We start from the raw sequence: 23,598 nt of genomic DNA, 5'->3' as shown, positions 1-23,598 counted from the left end.
AATAAACAAAAAACAAGTAGGGCTGGAGTAATTACAGAAGATAGGGAAATGTTTTTAAATGCTGAAAAAATTGGTAGGACTATATAACCTACAAAACTATCTTTAAAGAATGAAGCTGAAGTAAAAACAGTATTACGCACATAAAAACTGAATTAATTATGAATGTATCCTCATAAAGAACATTTCTAAATGATTTAATTATGAAAAAAATAAAATCCCAGAAGTAATTTCTCTGATGCAAAGAAACCATAAACATTTTGGTATACAAAAAAAATCTGAAAAACAATAAATAGTGTCTAATTTGAGATTAAAAAATAAAAACAATTTAATATGAGTCTAAAATATCAGACAATAGAATGAGTCTTGAGGACAAGTCCATGTGTTGTTCAGCATGGGAATAAGGATTTTGATTAAGTGAGGACTTTGTTAATTGTCTATGTCATTTCAGCATAACCACTAAAACACTAAAAAAGAGGAGATTAAAATGAGAGCATATGTGTTCTAAGCTCCCAAACAAAACAACAAAAACCACAAGTAAGATTCCCAGGCCAGAGCAAGGATGGAAAAGACAAAAGGAGGCTGGATTTTCAATGGAAGGCTAGAAAGAGGAACTTGTCCATTCAGAAACCGTTCAGAGAAGATTCATTCAAATTAAAAGCATGCCTTCTATTTGAAACTGTTCTATCCAGTAGAGCCTCCAAGCTCTGCTTGCTCAGGACCAGGTCTGAGGATAGTTCAATAATGTAAATCCTACAGTTTAAACTTAGCTAGCCTACGTTTAGAGGCTGCCTACGTCAGGAGTTTTCAAATTCAAGACACGATTTTATACTTCCAAATAAAGCTATTCAAAAGGTGTGAGGTAAAGACGATTTTATCATATATCCCAAGAGATAATGAAGTAGATGACCTACAGACTATTTTTAAGAGTATATGAGAACATTACAATGTGTATGCACCTCTCTTTGTTAATGAAAGCTAATACCAAGGCATTTGGTTTCTGTATCAATCTCTAGGAGAGTTGAGAAGAAAAAGCAATAGTGCATTCATTTTTATGAGGCCGCTCCTCACATTGATGAAATAGTTTTCTTGGCTTAATAAACCAAAGGTTAGACGTTGGTACTTTTTTTAGTTAATGTAAGTGAGTCTAATACTTCACAGAAGGCAGCCCACCAGGGCTGTCCTGGCAATAGCCAGTCCACAGTTTCAGCTATATTTCATCAGAGCTGGGTAAAAGAGTTTTTTTGAGTCGTTTGAGGCTGTCAAATCACAGTCTTTGGAGTTATCAGTGGTCACAGAAATTCCTCTTGAAGTAGGAATACTCCTCAGAATTTACTGACTTGACAGAGATTAAGAACTATCCTCCTCTAAATACTAATTACTATGTTTTCATTATTAAATTTTGCTTCTGGAAAGTTGATTTGAAGAAGTTTCAGAAATACTCATTTATCCAGTTACCTGTCATTGCTATTATGTTCACATCTTCTTCCTCACATATATGTATTCATTGATGTACCATGTACTGATTTACTCATGTTTCACTGTATGGTTATTAACTCATTTCATGACACTCACACTAACCTGATCATTCACCTATGAATCCATTCTTATGTCATCTTTAATAATTATCCCACTAATTGATTTTCTAACTCATATATTTACTTATCTATTTACTCATTTATTTCACACACACACACACACACACACACACACACACACACACACACACCTATATAGAAGCATCTGTGTTAGAGCCTAAACCAAAGGTTGTCAAGGTATCCATCAATCCTTCTTGGACCTTTTGAATTATTTTCTTTGTCTCTCCCAGTCTCCACATGTACTGCACTGCAGAGTCTGCACCTCCAAATCCTTAGTTCATGCAAAACAAGAAATGTATACAGCAACACCCAGATCCCATTCAGGTTGGTCTTGGAGCACAACTCTTTTTTTGTTCAGACTTGATCAGATTAAAAACTTGGAGCTATCTTTGGGGGATCACTTTGTAGCAGAGCAAGACACTGAAGGGTGAGGGACAAGATACAAGATTATAGCTAAAAAATTACACTATCTTGCTCTTTGGGGAATATATTCAGAAGATAAAAATAGATTCTGATCTAAGAGCACATTCTAATAAGAAACACAGGACCTATACTCTATTTTTCCTGTCTCAACTCATCCATACATATATTGTAGGAGACTGTAATTGACAGAATAAATATGTCAATATATCCTTTTAATTTTATTGTATCTATATGGTATAAATATAGTTCTATATTAATTTATTTTATTGATATATGTGCACATTTTATAAGATACAGTGCTATAATTCAATGCATGTTTGCAATGTATCAAATCAGATTTTATTCTCTTGTGCTTTATTTGTGCTAATATTTATTTTTGTACATTTTACCCACTGACTCTCTCCAATTTGGAAACAGAACCTGCATTTTATTTATCTTTGAATGACTAAGACATGGTGAGATATCTGTCTTTTAAATATTATTTTATTGGTGCATTGTGATCTCACATTGTAATGAAGTTTAGAGTGATAGGGACATATATGCACATATATTTTGTCCTCCCAGTTTTTAAATGAGCCAATAAAATTAACAATAAAAATAAAATGAATGAATCAGCATGTACAAAGTGGTAGTTCATGTAGAAAAAAAAAACTTATGTTTTGGAGCCTTCAAGCATATTAATTCTTTTCACCTTGGAAAGGTACAGAAAATTGTTTTGCTCACTCTTACTTATCCAGTTTGAGTTTCACTATTAGAAATATGGTGTGATAGGTTTAATATTGATACACTCTAAACATATAGCAATTGATACCTAGGGAGAGATTGACTCAAAGTATTTCCAACTACGTGGTAGAAAGTGATTTGGCTGGAGAATCTCTGTGGTTGATCTTGGAAGAGCCAAGAAATCTAAATGTTTTCCCTCTGTTCTCCACTTTCTGGCTGAGTCTATTGGGAGCCACTTGGGTGCATCCCAGGTAAGGTAACATAGAGTTCTCAAAAGCCAGATTAAGTGGAAAAACCCTTCACAAACTAGAGCTAATGACCTGCAAAATTCTCTAACCAGTAAATTGGAATTCTTTAGGCCCAATATAGAAACTGGAAGCCAAACAGGAAATGAGGAGAAACAGCTGGAATTCCTAACATAATAAAAGGACAGTTGTAATGGCCAGGAGATAAGAACTGCTCTCAGAGAGGAGCACAGATAAAAGAATCAGAAGAAAATGCAATTTTAGGGTGAGATTTTAAAATTGCAGAAGTGTGTACTCTATCTCCGTTGATACCCCATAGCATTTGGAGATGATGTTGGCTCTAAAAGGTATCTGATTTTTAACAATAAGAAAAGTAATGGGTAAGAAAACAATATGTGTTTAACACTTGTTAAGTGATACATGGCATTGAAAATAAATCTGTAAAAACATTTATACTTTGACCTAAATGAACTTTCCTATACCATGTGATAAACTACTATTATCCCCCATATATGAGTAAAAATAAAACAAATAAAAGAACAAAAGACTAAACTGCAAAGAAGTTAAATATATATAGGGGTACTCATCTAAAAAGAGAAAGTTTGACTTCCACAGGCATTTAACAAGAGGAATCCATGGGGACCCTTACCAATGTTTTGTGCATGCATGTACCTATCACGCTGAACTTCATTATAATGTGTTAATTACAATGCACCAATAAAAGTATATTTTAAAAAGGAAGGACTAGAAGAAGGAGGATGTTTTCATTAGCTAGTCATTTATCCTGTCTATGAAACAGTGAATCCTTCCTCAAGAATGCTATGTATCCTTTCTGAGATATTTACTAACTAGGATGGTGAAAGGTACAGAGGATGCCCCTGATCTGATGGACTTGCAGGTGCTTTGAAGACAGAACCTAATCACTTAAGTGTTGATATTCTTTGTGGCTTGGAATCTTCCCCTTTATCCCAATTCTCCTCATTCACTGAAGAAGTAACAATTTATCTTTACTACAGTTTAAATAACTGCCCCCCAATCATGTGTTCATGACTTGGTCACCAGCCTTAGTGCTATTGGCAGGTGGTGAAACTCTTAAGAGGTGGGGCCCAATGGAATGGAGTTAGGTCACTAGAGTCTGCTCTTGAAGGGGATTTGGGACCCCAGACCCTTGCTGGCCTTCTTTGCCTCTCTTTCACCATGAGGTGAGACTCTTGCTTCATCACGTACTTTCTGCTGTGATATGCTGAATCACCATAAGCCTAAAGGCAACAGGGCAAAGTGACCATGGACTGACCCACCTGAAAATGAGACAAAATAAACCTTTTTCTCTTTAAAAGTTGGATTACCACAGGTATTTGTAACTAGTACAGGAACCTAACACAATAGACCCTCTTTATCTTTAAGACTGTTTCAAAAATTGAGAATGTCTCAAGTTTAATGTGGGATGATTCTAAAAAGGAGGCTTTTGTTTTTATTCTTCATTCTGTTATGGATTTTATAGCTGATCGGTTACCACTGCTCTCGAAAATGCAATGAAAATGTGATAAAAGCATATTTCATGTGTCACAAATTGAGAGGAACAAAACTACAGAAGATTTTAGTCAACAAAGATGACTTTTGTTTGAGTTGCAAATTTTAATATCTCAGAAGAACTAAGCCATATAATTTACAAGTCTTTCATTGTGTACTACATAGCTGCAACACGTGTCAAATCCAAAATACTATATTTTTCTACTACATAGACCAAATGTAACTACAGAATACAAAAGATCATAACTTACCTACTGCTGTTTAGCTTCTTAAATATTGGTCACTGTCTCCACGGAGACCCTATTTTTATTTCCCTTTACCCATGGACCTTGTCTGCAGATGAGATTAAAGTGAGGCATACAAACCCCTCAATATTTATAAAATTATGCTAAAAAATCTATAAAATCCATGGATATCTTGGAATTTAGCTACTAATTGAGAAACTATAAGTTAAATTATCTCATTCAGTTTACAGATGAAAAGCCGAAAGCCCACAGAGGTCAACAAATTTTCCACACAACATTTGCCAATAACCACAGAATACAGTGATTAAATAGTGTAAGTTCAGTGAATTTTTAGCTGTATTTCCCCCATTTTCTCAATTATAACATACCAAATTTTCATGTTTCCATTCCCTGATTTGTTTTTCATTGAAATATATATAAAATATTACATGTAGGTGACTGAGATGGAAATAAAAATAAAAATTAAGAGAATTTTCTAACTGTTCACTTAAACCATATGCAAAAAATTGCATATAAACCAGAGCATTTGGCTGAAAAGTTCTCATGTCTGCATCCTTTGTAAGGGCTGAAATTTTTATAGCAGTGACCCTTCATATGAATATATGCAATATATACCCACTACTTGAGAAAAATCAGAATGTTTAGAAACAGCTTAGTGCAAGCTTTTATTTCTCTAAAACCAACTAACTAAATAAAACCATTTCTTCCATCAGTCAACTCTGTAACTTTGGGGGCTTTGTATAAAGATGTTTTTCACAGATATAAGAGATACTCTAGTGGTTTGTTTTTTGTTTCTGTTTTTGTTTTTGCCAGGTATGATCACTAGCATACCCTAGAGATACTTTTTCAAATACAAATGTTCAAATAGTCTATTTTGCAAGATCTCAATTGCTAGAGAATATGCCTTATGCTACTCTCTACATATAACTCTAGAGGACAGTGATGAGTGAACAGGCCACTCTTTCCAAAGTTTTTAGAATGATGCTAAAGGAACACCAGAATGTGATCTATAAGCTAATGTGATGTTCTGATAGCTCAGGATCGTGTACAGATACAAAAAAATTGTAAAATTCTATTTATTTGTAAAATGTATAAATAGGAGTGTGGTGTAGGTCTATAGGTATTTATAGGGTGCCTACTTTGTCCTGAGAACTATACTGGCTTTTAATCTGGATTTCCATTCTTGACAAGCTAAGGTTGGTGCTGGAGCTCTGCAGGAATCTCATGATCTGCATCTGACTAACAGGCTGCAAGCCAGAGGGGAACCAGTACCTGATCCCTGCCTGGCATGTTTTCCACAAAACACTAACCTCCAAACCATGAATTTTCATGAGATACAAAGAGATAGTCTGCTACATGAAGAATGAGGTCAATCATCATGGTAGATAATAAAGAGGCCAAAAAACAAAAATTAAGTGACAGAATTTTGAAGAATTTCCTTTTTTCAAGGGGTGGGGGAAAGAGACCAGTTACATTTTTGGCAAGTTGGAATGCATAATCCTTCAGTGGCTACAGTTAAGTATTGCAAGATTTTAGTTAAAGCATTTCTGGTCTCTATTCACTAGATAGGGGTGGCTACTAAGTAATAAAAGCTCTGAAATGTCTCCACATTTTAAAATGTACTCTGGGGAGCAGAGTTTGACCTTATTTTCCACCCAATATATCCATTCAAATAAACAAGGCTCCTTTAATCACAGAACTTTTTTTTATGCTTCTGGTCTTTTACCTGCAATGCTCTCCTTTCCCTTCATCCATTTATATCTAATATTTTCTTATATCCACATGTCCACATATAATCATCACTTTCTCAGTGCAGCATACACTGATTGACCAATCAGAGCACCATAATGATAGCTTTTCTTTTAGGGCTTTATGTGTAGACATGTGTTGCTCACTGAAATCAAGACTTAATTTCTGACTCCCTCTAGCCAGTATACTTTTTAAATATAGGGGCCTGATCTCTTTTACCTACTATTGTATATTGTATATCTAGTACTAAATAGAAAAACTGGGAGAGGATAGAAGCTCAATAAGTTTTTTGGTAAATAAATGAATAAAAGCAATACAGATATTTACAATTTTGGGGAAAGTGGAACCTTATTTATAGCCTGTGAAACCAAAAACTATTTGCTGAGCTCATGGATCCGCATCTAAAAGGATGCTGATCCATGTAACTCAGAAAGATAAAAAAAAATGGTAATGAAATTGACTTGTAAACAGAAAAGGATGATTCAGCATTCTAAGTGGTCAGTGGAGGTCTCAACAACTGGGAGCTGGCAATATTCAAAAGACTTTCAAGGGTTTCCAATGTGAATTTAAAAATAAGTGTTTCACAAAGAAGATAATTGTTATGCTCGGTCTGAAAGGTTAGCTAGGAATTTTCCAGGTGGGCAATGGCAGAGGGGTCAAAAGGTATTGAGCTAGAGAGTTAGGATGGGAGATGGAAGCCCAGACTACACAACAGTAATAGTGCTATGGAGTTATCCAATCCGTTGAGAATCACTATCGAGTTCTGGATGATGAGTATTTTTTAAACTGTCCAGTAACTCCAGTAATGGGAAATGAGGGAGAGAGATAAAAGGAGAGAGAGAGAGAGAGAGAGAGAGAGAGAGAGAGAGAGAGAGAGAGAGAGAGAGCGCCTCTGAAATTTGGAGTTTATGCTGAAGCAATGAGAAGACATGGGAAGGGAGCAAGCATGGCTTGTGGGCAGGTCTGATTGATATTCTTAATATTTGGTCAGCAGATAGAGACACACACAACTTCATAATTAAGGTCACATTGCAAAAACAAATATCCTTTGCCTATAGCATGTAGTAACATCCCAGCAAAAAGAATTTGAAGACTAACAAGTATGATGTCCCCAAGGGTTGACAGCTTTTCCTTACCAAGAGGAAAGCTAAACCCTTATAAACCAGGCGTCCTTCTAGACTCACTTTCATGAATCCATATTTATTATTAATAGAATAATATATATTGGAAGATATAAGGATTAAGAGGCCAATTCCAGGATTCAAGGAAAAAGAGGCAAACATTGGCATTTTCTGGACACTGTGGTATTCTGAAATCTGATGATTGAATGTTTGTTTTCTCATTGTCTGCATTTCTGCTTGGTCCTCCAACATGAATAATTGTCAAGGTTTTGCTAGGTCGAAGTATATTCCAGAGAAACTGGATCTGCAATTTTGCAGAATTTCACAATGCCTTTTGCAGTCCTGTGTCAAATTGTTTGTTTAAATCTAGTTTATTTTACCTTCTTGGTCCTGGATGTACTATCAGCTGAAATATTTATATCATTGCCTCCTAGGAGTTGTGCATTTCTCTTGTTCTGTGAAAAAATGTGCTGATCTGCTCTATGTATATGAGTAATTGTTTTTATTTTAATTACTTGAGTGCCTGTGGAAGGAGATTGGGTTGTCTGGCATGTTCTCTCCTTGACTATTTCTTGCCTTATTATCATTCCTCCCTCTTACAAAAATGTTCTTATGCTGGTCACCAACTATGTCTTAGGGGACCATTTGAAGTTGGAATCTCCATGCTCTATCTAGCCTTCTGAAATGAGCTGTGGGAATCATATACATAAATAAAAGTGCTTACTACTCAATACTGAAATCTCCTTCCCTCAGCCAGTTTACTGGATAAAAAAGAAAGCTCCAATGTATTTTTGTTATTGTTAAAATCTTATTTCTGAAAACAGGAAACTTCTATATAAATACGCATGCACACACACACACACACACACACACACACACACTCATTTCTTATTATGTATGGCATTCTGTTTTCAATTTGTTCCCCTTCTGATCTCATTTATTCAATGTAATTATTGAATATTAATTGCGTGCTAAGAACCGAGGAAAACAGGCAAATTTTACCTTACAGAGTCCACTGTCACAGGAAGTGAATAATATCTTAACAATTGATGCTATCACAGGGAAGTGGGGGGTACCATCAGAGGGGTGCTGTTTGGGCTCAGAAAGTCATAGATGTAGTACCAGGGGAAATGGTATCCAAGCTGAATAAAAAGAAAATGTGGGAGCCGTCTAGCACTATGGAGGGAAACTTTTACAGACTGAAGTTGGAGTGTCAGTTGTTGAGAGATTCAATTAAGGAGGTGAGGACCTGGGTGATGCTTTTCTTTTTCTTAATCTTGTTTTTACAAACCACAGTGTCATCAGACAAAGCTGTGTTCAACACCAAATCTACCTCCTCCTCTCTCTTTTCTAACGGTTGAGTAAAGTACTACATGCAAATTGCTTACCTGCTAGCTGTATATGGTAAATGATCAATATGTATTAGGGTAAATCATTACCCTTATTAATTTTAGGATTATCATCATTAGTATTGCCATGTATTTTTATCTCATCACTCTCCTGCAGTTTATTTAGAAACAACATTTTTTTTTTTCTGGAAACCAAACAATCCTTGATCTCCTATCCACCCATCTCCACTTGTTTGTTTGTTTGTTTTTTTCTTTCTAACTTATCATTTCTGTCCTTCACCCTGTCTCTTCTACAGTTTGTATTTCACCATGATTGGGAACCCAGGAACTGGTAAATACATAACCTAAACTAATATAGCTCTGGGTGTTATTATTTCTGCAAGAGGAGTATGTCAGGAGAAGTTCCTATGGAGAACTCCCTGGGAAACACAAGTTCTATGTTCTATCACTTATGAAGGAGGTGAACAAAGCATGAAACATGAGTCAAGTAGTATTTTTTACCCGGCGCTCAATATGTTAGATAATATTTAGTTTAATCATGTTAATTTTTCTCTATTTACTAGCATTTTTACATCCATACAGCCATTTATAAAGTTAGAATTAATCTTCCATTCCCTTGATAGTTGATATTAACCATACTATTATGTCCTAGCTCCCAAATGTACCTAGTCCAATACACCTGGCACTGAAATAGCAAAATGATCCTAGTATATTGCCATACTGACCACTTTATTTCCATGTTTGAAAATCTCCTAAGAAACTATCTTTTTTATAATTCTTTTAGGACACTTTTGATGACAATTAGCAGTGACAAGTTCACATGGATTTAGAAAGGAGTGAGAATATATTGTTTCACAGACCTGAACAAGCCAGTAGTGATTTGGGATTTGGGCAGATTCTGAAGAGACTGTTGGGTCTATCTCTTTATTACTCTTTATATTTACCCAAAATGTTAGTTTTATTATTCAGTCAACTTCCACCATGATGGCAACATCCTAAAGCAGTCATAGGTATCCTCTTAGCATGCCACTCAGATTAAGAGACAGGTAAATGCCAAGGATTTTTCTCCCCAACGGCTCTGTCTAAAGCTAAAAATTTAACTGTAACTCAGTCACTGGATCCATAGACAAGTATTAGGAGATGAGTGGCTCAGGTTTGAGTTTAATACCTGTTTTTGAACACTGTGGAGAAATTCCTGGAATTACCAGAGTATAAACTAAAGACACTTCTAGCCAAACAAAGTGAGTCATTGTTGAGCGATGACATGCATAATGTGGGATAAAAAAAAACAATGTCCTCCGCTCCATTGATGTTATTCAAGGCCTATCACAATCCAGCTCCAGCCTTCAGTCCCAATTTTTCATCATTCTTCTTCTTCTATTACTTTCATCGGACTGAATTGACCATCCAAAGTTTCCATTTCTGTGCTTTTGCTTAGGATTGACTGATTTGTAGAATGCCAAGTTTCTGCCTCTGCCATCCCTTCAATCTTGTCTTTTTCAGGTATAGGGGAACCTACTTGGTCTTTAAGACCCTCTTCAGATGTTATCTAATTGTAAATCCTGACATGTTTCTGCCTCTGTCTCCAGCTGCTGTAAAATGAAGGACAATGTAGCTGCAGTCCACCCATCTGGACTTGGATTCTGGAGCATTCTCTTACTAGGAGAGTGGCTGAGGGAGACTGTTTTCCTTGCTTGGTCTCTTTCTCGTCTTACTGAAGTGTCTGCTTTCTCTGTCTTTCTTTTTTTTTAATGAAATAAGTACTAACGCTTTGTCTTGGAATGTTTCATTTTATGTCAATGATGTCTTCTCTCCTTTAAATACCCCAAACGCTGCTGAGTTGAGTTCTGAGATGAAATTTTAGAAAGCCTAGAAGCCTGCTTATTTTACTAGGGGCATATTCATAGAATAAAAACCCAATAGCTTAGAAATTATAATTCAAGTGCACAATAACTAATGAAGGGAGTCTACGAAAAATACACACTCACTATAGTTCTTTCCTGAGAGATTAATATATATATTTTTTTCCTCATTTGTAAGTCTTACTCTGCACAGCAACTATATTTTTAAGAAGTCATTTATAATAAACCAAATGTTATGTTCTCATTTACCTATGTTGTAGTCCTAGAGATAAACCGTATAATTTTTCAGTTATTTTGTGTAGTTTAATTTTGCTGCTCCTTGATAAGTCATTAAGCTATAGATACATATTGAATTCATCTTTTAAAGTCTTCTTAGCAGTGGAGGCAGCCTGTTGCTTGTAAAGTTTCCCCTTAAGAGACCTTGAGAACAATCCTTAATGGTGGATTTATATCTTTGACTTCATGCGCTTCTCAGTATAGGTTCTACACAGGTATGCATGGTGACTTGGACAGTGCAAAGGTGTGTGGCCGTGGTTAACATTGGCCAAGTCTTCATGGCCATGCACACCAAGTTGCTGAATAAAGAACATGTGAATGAGGCCCTATTTAGTGTCAGGTTCACATTACCTGGACAGGAGAAGATTCCTGTTTCAAAGAGAGAGGCTCCATCATTTTTAATGTGAATTAATTTAAGATATGGTAATGTAAATGATTCATGATATGATGAAAGAGAAGCAGTTCAACCTGTATGGCTGTGGCTTCCTCAGCCATGGTCTCCAACAACTGACAGCAACCAAAAACAAGTGAACGCTTCCTCTCCTTAATTACTCACTCACAAATTCTACTCTCTGCCCAAAGAAGAAAAAAGAAGGTAAGTTTTATTGAAACAAAAATACTTTGAGTTGAATGGGTTGTAACCACTGAACATTGAGTACTTAGTTTTAGAAGTTCAAACTTTGGACACCAAGGGTTTTTATTTTTATTTTTGTTTTTGGTGGTACTGGGGTTCCTGGAAACCCTTCAACCTCTGGGCTACACTCCCAGACCTATTTTTATACCTTTTTTATTTGGAAACAGGGTCTCTTAAGTCAGCGCGGCTGGCTTCGAACCTGTGCGATCCTCCTGTCTCCGCCTCCCAAGCGCAGGGTTTACAAGTGTGCGCCACCATGCTCGGCAGACACCAAGGATTTTTAACAGTGTTAGAAACTGATAAATAAATTTCTTTTTAAAATAAATAAGGGTATAAGTGAATCTGACATTAAAACAAACTATGGCATAAGATGTCAATTGTAGTCATGCAATAAGTACATTGTAAAGACTGCCAAGGTTGTATTTTGTGTCAGTTCCAAGCACTGATGAGGAATGGTGAACATCTTTAAATGTTTATCCTTTTGTGGAGAATATATATATATATATATATATATATATATATATATATATATTACAATTTAAAGTTCACCAGTAAATATTATTAACAACCACACATATAAAATATGATTCATGAGGTCAGCATGACACTGGGTTGAGAGCACCAGCACTAGAGGGTACGAAAATGCCCATCAAATCATGTAGACATGTCAAAAGTATGTAGTAGTTAATTTGAAGATGTCCTCATTGGCCAAATCTGAGATGAATTGGGTAGTACAATAGAAAAAAATTGAATTGTAAGTCATAAAATTAAAAACCTATGAACTCACTCTGATATACTGAATGAATGAGTGAATGAGTCATTAGATAAATGAAGGAAAGGGGCATACCTCCCTATGGTATAATGCGTTAATTTCCTATTGGTATTGCAGTAAATTGGCACAAATATAGTGACTTAAAGCTTATCGATTTCTTTAAAAAAAATAAATACTGTTCTGAAGAAAGTCTGTATGAATTTTATTCAGATGAAATAGGTATTAGCAAGAGTGCATTCTTTCCTGAAGGCTTAAGAGAGAATCTACCTGGGCCTGGTGGCCCACACTTGTAATCCCTGAGCTTGGGAGGCAGAGACAGGAGGATCACGCAGGTTCGAAGCCAGCCGTGCTGGCTTAAGAGACCCTGTTTCCAAATAAAAAAATATAAAGTAGGTCTGGGAGTATAGCCCGGAGGTAGAAGGGCTTTCAGGAAACCCAGTGCCACCGAGAGAGAGAGAGAGAGAGAGAGAGAGAGAGAGAGAGAGAGAGAGAGAGAGAGAGAGAGAGAGAGAATGAATCTACTCTCTTGACTTTACCAGTTTCTACAGGCTCCCTAAATTCCCAGGCTTGTGTCCCCTTTTATCATCAGTATCAGCAATGACATCAGAATCCTTTTTTTTCCCCCCTAACTTGCGTGATCCTCCTGTCTCCGCCTTCCAAGCATGGGGATTACAAGTGTGCGCCATCATGCCTGGCGACCTCAGAATCTTGATCACACAATGTTTCTGCTTCAATCTTTTTTTGTTGAAATGGCATTCATGATTACACTGGTCCATCTAGATAATTCAGAGTATTGTCTTATTAAGTCAACTGATTTGCCTTCATAAGTCTATCTACAACCTCACCTACCCCTCGCCATCCAGCACAATATATATTCAGGTGCTGGTGCTGGGCTTTAGGACAAAGATATTGGTAGAGAAAAATTACTCTGGATATCACATACAGTGATATTTGATAATTTTTAAAGCAAAGATGTAAATATAAAACTTCCATTTGGCCAAAATCACTATAGTAATTAGCATAACGTATTCTAACTAGAAGAAAATTAGAATGCCCCCTCATAGCCAAATTTCTTAAATGAATGTTAAAAATTTTAAGATCAGATGAAGAAAAAGAACACAGCATGCACAGAGGTTCAAAGACAAGGATGAAACTAACCACTTACAAGAGGAAATCACAGGAGAGCAGAACATTACTGAAATACTGAATGAAAACCAAAAATAAGCCGGGTGTGGTGGCATACGCTTGTAATCCCTAGCTTGGGAGGCGGAGACAGAAGGATCGCACAGCTTCCAAGCCAGCTGTGCTGGCTTAAGATACCCTGTTCCCAAATAAAAATGTATAAAAATAGGTCTGGTAGTGTAGCCCGGAGGTTGAAGGGTTTCCAGGAACCCCAGCACCACCAATAAATAAATAAATAAATAAATAAATAAATAAATAAATAAATAAAAGCAAGTTGATCTGGAATGTTATAATCAGTAAAAAAAAGAAAAAGGATTGAATATTTAAACCAAAATGAAGACTTCAAATGATCAAAAAGAAATCTAAAATAACTTGTCTCCAGCCAACTACCTCTAGTAAAAACATTTTTAAATATCCTTCAAATAGATATAACACTGAAAAAAACTTTCTACCTAAACAAAAGGACAGACAGAACTAGAAGTGGCAAAACATTAATTTTTTAGTGTTTTATTAAATATAATTAAGAGACAACTGACTTTGATTTCCCATCAAGAAGAAGTAGCAGAGATCATATTTACCTATCCTACTGAAACTGCCAACAAGCAATCAAAACATATGAATCCATGGTTTTGAAGATACCAGGTAATGAAAGGCAGTAACTCCCGAGAAACAGAAAACCAGGACTCAGTAATGGTCATAGCTCACCCCTTCAGCAAGTTTCCAAGTCTAGCAAGAAGGAAGAGAACAAGGTATAATCCAAACATATTTCTTGAATTGGGAAGATATGCTGAGAGTCTCTGAAGACCAAGATGGCCAGAATTCTCTGTACAGAGTAACAGAAAGCAGTTAGTTACACTGAGAGAGTTTTGAACATGTACAAAACACAGCTCTTATTTGCTTACCCAAATATTGTAAAGTTTTTAATTCCTTCAAATTTGATCTATAGTTTCAATGCAATTGAAATCAAAACCCTGCCTGAGATTTCTGTAGAAATTAACACAATACTTCTAAAATTACATGGAAATGCATGATAGCAACATAATTTGAAAAATAAAAAATTAACCAGTACAAAAGACAACACAACTTGATACGATTTATTACAAAGCTGACATTTTTAGAGCATTTTTCAGAATGCTAATGTTGCTAATGCTTTGCCTTAACTTGCTTCTTTTGATCTCATGTGATACAAGAAACATAAAGACATCTGTTTTCCTTCAGGAGCCTCTTTAGTAGCAAATTCCTGCCATGGGTATCTTCTCTGTTCCATATGCATATAACCTTGCTCTACTACTGCCTGCCCTGAAGTTTTCTGTTTGCTTGTGTTCTTTTTTTTTTTTTAATTCAAAGGAATGTCCAAGAACATTATAGATATTTTCAAGATAGATAGATGGAGATGTTTGAAAAAAATTGCAGACAATGGCATGGAAAAATTGTAATTTCTCAGAATTGAGTAAGGATTCAGAGAACTGAGGGCCACAGCTTCCAGAATCCATCAAGGCTGCTGTTAAACTTCAAGCTCACATCCTAACTCAATCTCTCGTCGATTATTTCCTGTAAATAAGTGGAAATGTGGGATTTCTAGTTTTGTTTTTTAAGGTTATGTTACAATGACAGAATGATGGCTTTGTATTTCTTTTCCTTCCTTTTCAACTATCACTTAAGCCTATCCTTGCTTCTGTACATTACCATAACTCAAATCTTCCGCAATAATCAAAACAAATACTAAAATAATGTTCGTGGAAATAAAATTTAGTTCAGTTCCACAAAAAATTATGATGTTCTACTTTATTTATTTACTTGTTTATTTTTTGTACTAAGGATTGAACGTAGGTGCATCCTACTTCTGATCTATACCTCCAGTCCATTATTTATTTTGTACTGAGCAGAGGGTTTTGATAAGTTGTTGAGAGTCTTGCTAAGTCGCTGAGGCTGGTTCCTAACCTGCAATCCTCCTGCTTCAGCCTTCCAAGTACTGGGAGGACAGGCATGTGCCACTACACTTGGCTCCTACTGTATTTTTTACTCTAAGTAACAAACATAAATTGAAATGTTCTCTTTACACAAAAAGGGACAGAATGAAGAGATGTAAATATTTTCTTTTCTTGCAATTCTCCAGCCTTCACATGTAACTTCATTCTGCCTTCCAATTTCACAAGATAATTATAAGAAACAAAATGAACTAAAATAAAATAATTTATGACTTGACAATCTTTTCCAGGATGAAAGCTGCGTAATATAGCACACGGCTTTGGAAAAGAAAGATTTCAGCTTCACATTTTCTGACTAGAAACGTTGCCAATCCTCTTATATATTCCTAGCCTGTGTTTTTATGTCTCTAATATGAGGGTCATCTTAACTATGCCACAGAGTTGTTAGGAAATTAAAATGAGATGATCAATACTCAACACAATTCATGGAGGATACCTGGTTCAATAAAAAAAAAAAAATTACCTCCCTGTAGAATGCACAACGAGGAACCAAGAAGCTGTTGATCATCAAGAGAAGGGAGAAGGCTGTCAGCAGTAGAACATAACAATTTATAAATTTCTTATTTCACAACAAGCTCTGGGACATCCATCCTCCATGGAAATAAACAAGCTCTGTGCCTGGGGCCGGTTCCCAGCCACAGAGTCCAATGCAAATGCACCTGAATGACTAATGTGTGCTACAGATGACTCACCAGCCCCTGACTGCAATCTGGGTCCATCTGCCGAACAGAGCCTGCCACCCCACCCAAAAGGGGCCCACAAAGACTCCCACAAATCCTGCGGAAAGTGGGAATTCTGCTTACTTTCAAGGTGTATTAGGCAAAGACTTCATTCCAGTTATTTAACAGGCTGATTAAAAAAAAAAAAAAAAAAAAAAAAAAACAGGCAAACTTTTTCATGCAAACTCCTCTTTTTGTAAAAAGGGAGACTGGTTGCAGAGAAGGGAGAGGACACTTCCCCAAAGTATTGCAGAAAGATCTCAATTCTTTTTCTTTAATCTTACAGATTTCTAGCAGGCCATGGCACTACTCAGCAGCATATTTGCCAGTGTGTTTTCTTTTCCCTGGGAGTTGGAGGATTCAAATGAGGTGGATGGAATAATGTCCCAAAGTCTGGCAAATACCACCCAGGAGCTTCACATGCTGATAATTTTCCTGGATTCCTGGACATAAGCAGACACTTGCTTATTAAACCACCAACTTGTGGCTTTTGCTTCTCCATCTGTGGTGATCATTTGATTCCTTCTTTACAAGGTTTCAGTTAAATATTGTTACAAATTACTTCTATTTACATATGTGCCTTTAGAAGATAATGCATATTAAATGCTACTCTTGCTCTCACTGAGACTGGAAGTTACCTCAAAAATAATCTAATAAAATCTCCAAGCAGCTAATACAGGTGGGAAGCATTTCCAAATCCTATGACCAAGAAGTTGCAGAAGGAGAGGGGCCTCAGACAATGTTTTCCCTCAAAGTAAACTTACAAAGAATGCAATTCTAGTATAATGATTCTAGTGATGAATATAGGGCTTTGGCACACAGTGTGGCCAACAGTTATTTGTTGAACAAATGAATGATAAAACTGAAAATATGTGCTAGGCATTTGCTGAATTATTTCAACTAAGAATAATCTTCTAGAATATTCCAGGTATAAAAGACACAGGTATAACATCAGGATGGAATTTCTCAAAAGACTAGGAATAGAACCACCACATGACTCAGATATACTGCTCCTCAGTATCTCCTCAAAAGAATTAAAGTCAGAATAGCGTTACATACATACACATGTTTATAGCAGCACAATCTATAGTAACCAAGTTACAAAACCAGGTATCCATCCAAAGATAAATGGTTAAAAAATATGGTATATAACCACGATGGAGTTTTACTCAGCAATTAAAGAGAAAAAAAATATTACTTGCAAGAAATGGATAGAGCTAGAGAATATCAGGTGGAGATAAGCCAGACTCAGAAAATGAAGGGCAATAAGTTTTCTCACATATGTGGAAGACGGGGGGGCGGGATAAAAAAGGGAAAGAAATCTCATAAAAATTAAGAGACCGGTAGAGTAGTGCAAGAGGATCTGAAAGATTGAGGAGTAGAGGTTTAGAGAAGGCAACAGGCCAAATTTCCTGCATATATATGAAAGTATCACCATAAATCTCACAATCTTGTACAATTACAATGCACCAATAAAGTAAAAAAAGAAAAATAAAGCAGACAAAATATCAGATATCTAGAGAGGGGAGAACTGAATAATTTTTTTATTTAATGATTATAGTAGAAGGAAAAATAATACATAAGTTTTTCTGTAGAAGGATAATTATCAGAAATTGAACAGGGATGAGAATCCTACACTATGCTTTGTATATATTTCCTTAATAGTGAGTAGCACCTAGGACTAATTCATTTTTTCTTAAAATAATTGTGTTGGTGTATTTTAATCACACAGCATAACAAAGTTTGAAGTGTTAAGGACAGGCATGCACACAGCACCTTTGGACCCATATATCTGTTTTCTCCATAATTAATAAAAGTGAAACAAAATTGTCCATTGCGTTCTATTCTTTTCTGTAAAGATTTAAGTATACTTCTCATATATTAATGTGCATAATAAAATGTTCAGCTGTTATTGTAGTTGGAATTGGTTGATTCTTACACATTGACATGATTTGAGAAATCAGTATCCAGAAAAGAAATGAAAGATTAGAGACAAAAGTTTTGGAAAATGCTACTTTTTCTTCTTAAATTCAATGCTACTTGTCCTCAAATGCGTCAAAAGCCAACGACTCAGCTTTGTAACAAAACTTACTGAAGAAGCCCAGTTGACTCAAAGGTACATAGACGACCTATGGCTGTAGCTGTCTGGTTTTCTCATCTGATAGCCTTTCTACCAATCATTACTCTATTATTTAATTACTTCAACTTAGAAAATTTCATCCTGGATTTACAGTAAATAAGGGAAAATACATCTTAGGCGTTTTAGTCAAATGCCAATGATAGAAAGGAATGAGAAAGCATTCAAGTGAATAATTTAGAATAGGGCAAGGAGTACGTCCTTGAATTGGAAAGAGCAAATACTTTGGAAAGTTAGCAACGTAGGTTCTAGTCCAAGCTTAGCTCACTCTTTTTTGGCAAGTCCCTACTCCCCCAAACCCTCACTGTTTTCCAACTCTAAAATTGAAAGGATTTGGTACAACCACTTTGGAACATTCTTTGGCAGATTTTTCTACAGCTAAATACATGTATAGCAAATGATCCAGCAAGTCTATCCATAAGTATCTATGAAAAGAAACAAAACATGTTTCAAAGAACTCATGCAGGCAAATGCTTGGCAGAATTACCTATAATAAAAATAATTTAAAAAACTGTGACTATCTCAAGCGGTCAACAGTCTCATTTAGAAATGAAAAGGAGCCTGTAAGAAATGAATGTATATCATATTGTTGAAAAAAATGCTCTAGGAACAGGTAATTTCATACTATGACTACAGAACTTTGGATAAATTGGATTACATCTCAGAGTCTCAAATCTCCACCTGGTACATAAAGCATTTAGCCAAGTGTTTTTTTCTATGTCAAGGTGCATGGAAAATGATGATCCCTCTTACTGATGTTCTGAACTCTGATATCCAGTGTTCCTTTGAAGTACATTATTCTGAGGCTGGAAAATAACCCCCAAATTTATATCATACATCTCTATTATGTCCTTTAGCTCACACACTTGTTTCTTTTTCTTTATTCTATGCTTCTTTACACCCCTTCTTCCATTTACACCTTTTCATACTTTCTTATCCATATTTTCATCTTTTAATGATTTTGATCTATCAATGGCTCTGTAACCTCCCCTCTCAAGCATAATTTATCCCAGAGCTCTTCCAATACTAAAAGAAGTTGCTGACATATTTTATTTCTATCTCACTCTTTTGGCACCTCACTCTTTTGCATAATTAAGTCAAGGCCATGGACATTACAAACCACGTTAGTATATGCACATGATATTCCCACCTGTATTCATTCCTGGGCTCAAGGTACCATTATGTCATGGCACAAATAGTTCATAACACACCAAGAAAGGCAATTGCATCCAATGATTCTTAGCTTGTTTGAAGTGCTCTAGTTGAACTTGAGTACGATTATTCTTCACACCTCAGTTAGTCAGCTCTTCAACCTGATCTATCCCACCATGTAAGTCCAAGGCCCCTAGTAACTGTTCAAATTTTTTTCCTCTTGATCATGGACACTTCTCTCCCCTATTTTTCCTCTTGCTATACTTTCTACATTTCAAGTAAACACGCTTTTAAAAATATATAAATGTGTTCTGTAACTTAAATCCCTCCGGTAACAGCCCAATGTAGTTGGAAAAAATCAAAGCCATTCCCACTGCCTACTAGGCTTTTCAAGATTCTTCGTTCCTGCAACCACCTACTGTCATCATTTCATTGTAATGGTCTCGTTTTTGTTTCTTATATATGCTACTTTTTTCTAAATCAGGGTCTACACATATCAAACCCTCTGTCAGAACATTCTTCTCCCAGGAGATTTCATGGGTAGCTCCTTCTCACTATTCTTCAAGTCTAGATATTACATATTGAATCATATTTTCCCAAGACTAGCCTAGACAAAGTGTACTTCACCTTATCCTAAGATAATATCACCCTATTTAATTACAACAATCTGCCTTCCACTTTAATGTTTGCATGTTTACTGGTGTGGATGTCGGGAGGGAGTTTCACATGACTTATAGGTGATGGAGGTGGTACTGAAGGTGTTGATGATGTGAAATGTGGTGGGTAGCCACTTGGCAATGGTTTCCCTATAGTCTGAACCTTAATTTTTCCACCTAACAATTTCATGATCTAGCCATAATAATGGGTGTGTTTAAAAAAAAATAAAAGTTTTCTCAGAGTTCTCCTACACCTGTCTGATTCTAACATAATCATATACATGAGCTTCCACTCACTGGGTCAAGCCATTTTCCAGGCTTGATTTGAGAGTGAGAATTTTGCCATGTACTTCTCACATATTTGGTGGTTTTCATAAAATCAGAGCAATAAATGCTCTGAAAAGGAAAGTATTTTTGGCCAGTTCAAAGGATATTAACATGAACATCAGTCACTGAGTTCCAGCTGATTAACTTCTTCCTTGAGTGGTGTATCTGAGATAGAAGAAAAACACTTTTTGCATTCGCTTAATTTTGTTTATGGCTTTGAGTTATGTTTTGAAATAACTCAAGTACTTCCAAAAACAGCTTTGAAAGGCGACAAATTGCTTTTGTGCATTGTACGAAATGCACAGACACTATGCATGATTAATAAATGTAGGTATCCCCAACATGTGAGCTTCCTTTAAGACTCCTCAGGATTATCTTTATTGAATATCTATCCTATAAAGATACCTTAAACAATGTCTGAACATAATAATCACTAAAGATTCTCCTTTTGTCTTTAAAAGTAGTCATTGACTAAGGAAAAGCAAAAGCATAACAAAAAGATTGATATTGAGATGGAACACAAATAATTTGGAATTTGATCTGAATTGAATTTTTGGCTCAAACACAGTAGTTCTTGACATAGAAACATTCTTTAACCTCTTTGAGACACAATTTCCTCAGTAGTACAAGATATGTAGCACCTGCTTTAACTTTTTTTCTCAGTTGTTTTTGTAGAATTTAAAGAAATTTATTAAATCCTTGGGTATTAAATAAATGTCAGTTTTCTCCATCAGTCATAAGCCCCTGAAATAATATCTCTTACTTGGAATGCAGTCAATTGAAGGAACTAGTTCTGTTTGATGTCCCTCAAAGAAAATGATTACAGATCATCTGTTTTTACTCTGGAATGTATTAGTCTCAGCTGAATGCAGCTTCTGGTATAAATATGCAGCCACTAAGGGGTAGGATGAGTTTGCAAACAATTAAGCAAATATAGCCACATGCCCTTCTTCAGACCTAACCACAACATGAGGGCAGATTGATCAGTGTGGATGCTGCTGGCAAATGGAGCATTTCATTTTGTTCTTTCTAAAAAATAAGAATTAATGTTAAATATTGAGTTCCATTTCACCTGTACAACAGGGGTGGAGATAATAACTATCTGAATTATCTGTTCTCTTTCAAGAGCTACTAAAATCAAAAAGCCCCAGTCAATAGTTCAGAAAATAATGCATGATGGTTGGAGGTGAGGGTGTCTCTGGGACTTGGTGATTATCTATTATTCCATGAGAACTATTATTAGGAATACCCAACCTCCACTGTAATAATTATTCAAACCTCCCCACTTCTATGTTTTTCATCAATGAGATATATCTGTGAAAGAACAAATCCTACCTAAACAATAAACAAGACATCTCTGCGTCTGTAAATACTTTATTTATTGTGCAAATGGGTTTAAGATAGGAGGGGTCAGTAACAATTATACCCAAATATACAATTAATTGCTAACTATTAAGCATCCAGCCAAAGTCATTTCATTTCTGTATTCTAATGAGCTCAAGTTTTCTCATTTGCAAAATTAGGATAAATTATATGAAAGTAGTTAGTGAAGAGAAAATACTTTAACATTTAAGAAACTATTTCACAGCTATTATTATTATTATTGAAGACATAGTAGCTTTTTAGGATAATAATTTGAATTACTTAATTTATTTTTCAATGAATTTTTATTCAGGACCTATAATGTATCAAGTTTGATGTTAATAGTAAATTACTTATAATAAATTACTAAATTAAAGATACTAAAATTCAATCTTCCCAAGATTTCATTCTAGCAAGAGTTACAGATAACAAAGTGATTATGTATTTTGTGTATGTATATATATTATATATAATATATATAAAATATATATTATATATAATATATATAATATAACATTTATTTGTATGTAGATAAGATTTACTTATACATACTTATACAAACATACATACAAACACATGGCAGATGGTACTATAAGTCTGACTGAAAATAAATTTAAACTAGGTAAGACATTTTGAGAAAATAATGTTTGAACCAGAATTTATTTTTAAATTAATTAATTTATTTTTAATAGATTTTTATTGGTGCATTGTAGTCAAACATCACAATGGAATACAACACTTGTGAGGATACCCAAGCACACATCATCCAATTAGCCTTTATCCAATCCCCATCCCACTCCCTCACCTTTTCTCAATCCCATGCTTAGTTTAGTGATTAACTCTGATATATTTGTTTATGTACATTATGTGTTTTAAAGAGATTCCATCTTCCCCCATCCCATCCCCTCTGATTGGTCACCTCAACTGCTCCTCCATTGGGCCCTTTCTTCACTAGATTTTCTCCTATTACCCATTTATTCCTAGTTTTTGCATATTAGGGAAAGCATCTGATTTTTTTTTCCGTGATATTTCTCTGTGTATGCTGCATTGCAAGTTTCAGTCCCACTCTTGAAGGCCCCGGCACCGGCCTGGCCACCTGGCAGACTCTGATCCCAGCCTTACTGGCTCCAGCACCTGCCTTGCCTCATGGCAGGCTCTGATCCTGGCCTTGGAGGCCCCAGCACCAGCTTTGCCTTAAGGCACGCTCCTATCTTGAACTCGCTGGCTCCAGCTATGGGCTCACCACATGGCAGGCTCCAATCCCGGCCTTGGAGGCCCCAGCACTGGCCTCGGCACATGACAGGTTCTGATCCTGGCCTCGCTTGTCCCGACACTGGCCTCTCCCCTCAGCGGGCTCCGATCCCGGCCTGAGACCTCAGCACTGGCCTTGCCTCATGGCAAGCTCTGATCTAGGCATTGCTGGCCCCGGCACTGGCCTAGCCATATGGCAGGCTCCTATCCTGACCTCAGAGGCCCCAGCACTGGCCTTGCTGTCTTTCTGTGCATTGGGCTCTGATCTCTGTCACCATAAGCAGGTCTTCTACAGAATTT

The sequence above is a fragment of the Muscardinus avellanarius genome (assembly GCF_963383645.1).
Source record: "Muscardinus avellanarius genome assembly, chromosome: 13".
Taxonomy (NCBI): domain Eukaryota; kingdom Metazoa; phylum Chordata; class Mammalia; order Rodentia; family Gliridae; genus Muscardinus; species Muscardinus avellanarius.
The sequence above is the reverse complement of the archived record's forward strand: the minus strand, read 5'-3'. Positions refer to the sequence as shown.